A 6,000-nucleotide genomic window follows, 5' to 3' on the forward strand; every position below is an offset into this window, starting at 1 on the left:
TCAGCATCGAAGACGGCCCCATCATCTTCTTGGTGCCAGTTTGGCTCCAGTATCTCGTCCTCTTGGTATCCGTCGTTTTCTGGGACTGGTCCCGATGGGTCAGGGTTTATTATTCTGTCTTTTTCGCTGGGCTTTGGAGTTCTTTTATCAGCCCTTATCGAGGTACTTGTTGTAGTTCTGGATGGTGTTGTCGGTCTTGGTGCTGCAATCTCCTGATTTCCTTTCGCTGGACCCGGCCCCATTGCCTTCCTCAGCCTTATGTTCTCTTGCTCCTTTGAGGTCACAATCACATATTCTTTGACGGTATCCGACCAATGAGACATAGTACTGCTCATTTTGACCACGGCTACCGCCGCTTGCTCGGCAGTACTCCATGGCACTCCCTTTGCTCTCACTGCTTCCAAGTCTATTACTACTCATCTGGCCCCCATCTCTATTGCTTTATTCAGGCCTCGCTCAAGGGTATTTACCATCTCCATTTTGAATTCTTCTAGGGTCTGCTTTTTCTTATGATACTTTCCGCTCTTCAGATGTATGAAGGCATAATGGGGTGAATCTCCCCCACTTGTGACGAATATTTCCTTCTTCTTAGGGTTTTGGTCATGCAGCTCATCCTGGTAGTCCTCTCCTGCCATCTTCTCGAATTCCACTCTTATCTCTTTATTCACACATCGGCCGTCTGTATCCGTTTTGATATTTAAATTTGGTAGCCTTCTGGGGTACTAATGCTAGCTTTAGGGCTATTTCTTCAATAATGCTCTCTTCCTTCTTGAGGTGTGATCCTCTTCTTTGGTACTTTGGTTTGGCCGGAGTGGCTCTCTGGCCAAATCCCTGATTTTGGGGTGGATGATGTGCCAGCTTGTTCCCTGTCTTTCTGGCTCAACCATGAAGTAGGAGCTTGCGGGAATCCTGGCTTTCCTTGGTCAGCAATCTCTTTAGCTCGTCTTGCCACCTCGTCGTCTCCTCGTTTTTGTTCCTGCTTCTTTAGTAGGACTTTTGTGAGCTTTTGGGTTGCTGGGGTTAGAGCGCTGGTCATCCCTGTAGGTAGCTCACTGTACACGGGCGACCGCTCGTACTGCGAATCTGGTCCGCTGCTGTTTCCTCCTCTGTCGGACCGCTCACTGTCTGTGCCGGCAGCCTCGGGTTCCCTTTGTTTGCTGTTATCCTTCTCTGGGTCCGAGTCGCCGGGGCCTGTGTCGTACCCACTGTGGTGCGACCTTTCCGTGCGTTCTGAGTTGTGGTCGAGCAGGCTTTCTTCATCTTCGTCCGGAGAGGTCAGTCTCTCCTTCGCCAAACTTGCTAGGGTTACTCTTAAGGGTTGGTTTTCCTTGTATCGGCTAGCAGCCTTAGTACTTTCGTGTATCAGTTCACATTCTATGCCCACCTCTGCAGCCATCTTTACCAAGCCGTCATGGTTGGCCAAGGGGCTAACAAGGACTTTAATCCTTTTACTGTGTTCCCAGGATCGCTCAATCTCGGTCCACCATCGCAGCCAGTCCGCATCAATCTTTTTGGCTGCGCCGACTATCCCGGGGGACTCTATGACCAGTACTTGGTTTCTGCTGAATGGTTCTTCTGAGTGATAGGCTTCGTGTCCCTCACACGCTGTCTTGACCTTTATCTTTAAGCCCTCCTCAGTGAGTCCTTTATTAACCTTGGTTAGGTGTCGCCATATCACTCTGTCCCAATTATTTGTGCCCTCTCCATAGAGGATAATTCGGTTGTTTCGTGGACTGCTGTCCTTGGATGATCAATCGTTCCTTCGCTCTCAGGGTTTTCTTGGTCTTTATCTCCGTTAACGCCTTCCTCTGCCGCTTCTCCTACTGCAACAGATGCTGGGAAACTCATCTTAGCTTCTTCTTCTTTTGTCTTTATCATTGTATTGAGTCGCCATTTACTCAAAGCCTCTCTTCGGCCGCTGAGTCAGGGATAAGTAACAGACTGGTTGCTATTCAGCTCCGTCGCTCGGGTTCCTTGCGGAGACCTAGACTGGAGCTCTCTTGTCCGCTAGCTACTTGTAGCTTCTGCGGACCTGGCAAGCCTGCAATCCTTACAGGGGGCCTCTCTCGACGCTCGGGCGGACTCCTGCCCCTGCACGTCTTCTTTGGATCGTTCTTTACACGTCCGGCAGTTTTCTCTCTGCCGGGGTTCTTCTGGACTTTACTAATTGCTTACGTCACGCACCACATTAGGCGCCACGTGTTAGATCCGCGTAGGTTGCGCCCTGGTCCCTCAGGGACGAGTCTCGACCAACTCTCCAACTAACGGGTCCGAGTCCTAATCCTATCAAGTTCTGCCTTAACTAGAATACAGCGCATATTTAAGTTGGTAGCGAGGAGACTTAGCCTAGTGTCTACTGCCTGTATACAACCGTCTATCCCGCTTGCTCCAATAATCCCGCCAAATTGAAAAGCAATGTGAATTTGGCGGCTACCACCGGTCACGGTCGTCTGACAGCTCTCCTCTATGATCTGTGCACTTGGTATTGACTAGGTTTAGTTAGTAGTCAGGAATTGACCACAGGAACATGTTTAATCTACTTGCTAGAGACAACCATTAACAGAACCACTGAGATGTTAATCGCTCCAAACCTTTATAAAATACCTCACACATTCTTAATGTCCACAATTCTCGGTTTAAATCAAAAGATTCATTTTATTTTAAGTAATATAGCAGGGGCAAGGCATACAGCTTAAATTGATTCAAACAACATGTAACATGATTATCAGAATTGATTAACTATGATATAAATCCCTAACACATAACTGCCATGTCTATCTGATTTACTTATCGGTGGGGAGAGTGAGAGAGAGAGAGAGAGAGAGGTCGGATCACCATGCATAGCATTCCTCCTACTTCCTGCTTTCTCGCTGTGCGGACGCTTCTCTGCTTGCTCTTGCCCCTGCTTACCTCTGCTTGCATCTTTCTGCTAATATTAATTTAATTTGCACAGACTGCCGTGGACATCTACAGAAGATTGCAGTACTTCAGGCAAAGATATTTCATCTAGAAGAGAAGGATACAACAATACAATGGACCCCAAAGGTGAAGCTACAGCTTGTCCTGGAGAACAGTCACGTCTGTAATAAGCGTGGAGCAGGACTTAAAACCACCCCTAACAAACTAGAAGAACCCGACTTGACAGAAAGAGACTGGCCCCCGCTGCCATCATACCGGCAACGGCTCACATCAACCCCCGCTGCTCAACCGTGGATTATAGCAGTGAGTACGGCAAGGAATGCCCCGCCGCCACTGATGTCTCTACAGCTGGAAAACAGATTCCTACCGCTACAAACCGAGTCTGGATCGCAGCTGGAGGACCCAGCTCGCCTGTCAGTCCCGCGCCGTTTGGGCAGAACGAGACGCAGAGGACCGCAGAAGCTGACGGAGGACGATCAGCGGATCACTGAGCAAACAGTGGATCGAGGATGTGCGCCAAACAAAGGATCACAGATCACTGAGCCAGCAACGCTAATTATCGGCGACTCTACTGTATCAGGCATTAACATTAACGGTAAGAAAGATAACAAAACATACTGCTTCCCTGATGAAATGATCTGTGATATAACAGAAACATTTCCAGAAATGCTGTCTGTCCACAAATATGTGAGCAAGGTTATTATTCATGCGGGGAATAATGATATCTCAAGGGGAGAAAAGGAAACACTAAAACGTGACTTTACTGAACTGCTAAAAGTTGTAGGCTCTAAAGACATTGAAACATACATCAGTGGTCCCATCCCACCAGCCAGGTCAGGAGTGAATCGTTTTAGCAGAATTTTGGGACTCCGCAGGTGGCTATCAGTTGCCTGTCCCATGCACAAAGTGAACTTTATTGACTTCAATCTGTTCTGGCAGCGTAGAGGCCTTTTTGGAAGAAATTGACTTTCTCTCAGCAGATCTGGAGAAAAACTGTTTGCTTCCAATATAGATCACGCCATTAGCCACCCGACTTTGGCTAAATGCAAGGAGACACCATCCCCCACACCACCAGATAACCACCATGATGACGTCCAAACAACTGCAGCGAGTGACCTTGCTGCAGTACCAGCCACAACAAGCCTGCACACCAAGGACCCCAGTCCCTCAACTCCACCGACAGACATAGATGAAGTTGAAATTTTGTGGAGTAGCACTGAGACACCCTCCCCCCTCCCCCTCTTCCTCATCTTCCTCTCCCTTCCTCCCTTTTAGCGACAGGATGAACAAATTGGTGAAAGGTGGTCTTAAACTGACACCTCAAATAACCCCCCGCTCAAAACCATCATACCCCACCATCATCCCCCATTCTTCTCCCCCCTCCCAGACGTCCCTCGCACCTCCCACTCGGCTTATGCCAAAAGCCTGCTCATGGACACTCAAGGACATCACCCCCCCCAAACTGGTCATGCCGTTCCTGTCTTGACTACTACCAGACTAAATAATCAGCGCTCAGCACGCACTGCGTCTGGTTATCTTAGATATATCAGTACACAGCCAGGACCGGCTTTGACTCCTGTCACAGACTCCCTGCAGCTGAAAGTGGCTCTTCTGAATGTCAGATCACTGGCTACCAAATCTTTTTTGATTAATGATATGATAGTTCAAAAGAACTTGCACTGTATGTTTCTAGTTGAGACCTGGTTAAACAACATTACTGGTGTGGCAACACTGACTGAGACGTGTCCTCCAAACTATAAATACTATCAGGCAGTCAGGCAAAATAGGAAAGGTGGAGGGATTGCCGCTATCTTATCAGCGTTGCTTGTATGTAATGACATTGACCTGGGTGAATTTACATCATTTGAATATTTTGATATTGAGCTTAAAGCAGAATTATCTTTGCTCATCATCACATTGTACAGGCCACCAAAATATTCAGCACTATTTCTAGAGGAATTCTCAGAGCTGATTTCACTCAGCATCACTAGATGTGAAAGAATAATCCTGCATGGAGACCTAAATATTCACGTAAATAAGAATGATCCCAAGACTATTGAACTTGAAAAGTTACTAGACAGCTATGATCTAAAACAAAATATCAGTGAACCCACTCATCAGCATGGTAACACGCTAGACTTAGTGATAACGACAAGGCTGGACATCGATAAGGTCTCAGTAATCGAATTACCAATATCTGACCATCACTGTGTGTTTTTTGATGCTAACCTACTCAACTACTTAACAAAGACCAAAAGAGACAGTGGTAAAAAAAAGAATACTAGATGACACAGCAGAGAAAACATTCTCTAACTTCATGAGATCATTTGAGCCATGCTCAGACTGCTTCTTAAATCTCATGGTTGAAAATCTAAACAACACCTTGTCATCTACCCTGGATATTGTTGCTCCATTAAAGGTAAAAAATAAATCCACTGACAGAATCTTCCCATGGTTAAACAACAGCAATGTTACTCAGACTAAGAGGACTTGTAGAGCAGCTGAACGAAGCTGGAGGAAAACTAAGCTCACAGTTAACTATGACATCTACAAAGAATCCATGGCTGCCGATGGTAAAGCAATGCAGCTGGCAAGAAAGGATTACTTTCCTAAGATTATCACAGAGAATGTTGGAAATTCTAGAATACTATTCTCGACTATTAACCAACTACTGAACACTGCCCCCACCCCTCCGCAGTCCTCTGAATCAAAGTGTGAAGAACTAGCATTGTTCCTCAATAATAAAACAACTTAAATCAGAGCCAGCATCACTTATGATGCAGACACAGAGAACATCTGCAAACATTGTGATGTAACCATGGGAACATTCACTTGCATCACATTAACTGAGCTTCATGAAACTGTGATGGAATGTAACTCCTCCACCTCTTGTGTTGACCTAATACCTACAACATTCTTTAAGCGGATATTCGACAGCATTTCAAGTCACGTCCTACATATTATAAACACGTCTCTAACAGGCATCTTCCCAGACGTCTTCAAAACAGCCGTTATAAAACCCTTGCTAAAGAAACCTAACCTAGACAGTAATACGCTGATAGGCCAATATCTAACCTTCCA

This window comes from Cottoperca gobio, chromosome 7 (assembly GCF_900634415.1).
Source record: "Cottoperca gobio chromosome 7, fCotGob3.1, whole genome shotgun sequence".
Classification (NCBI taxonomy): Eukaryota; Metazoa; Chordata; class Actinopteri; order Perciformes; family Bovichtidae; genus Cottoperca; species Cottoperca gobio.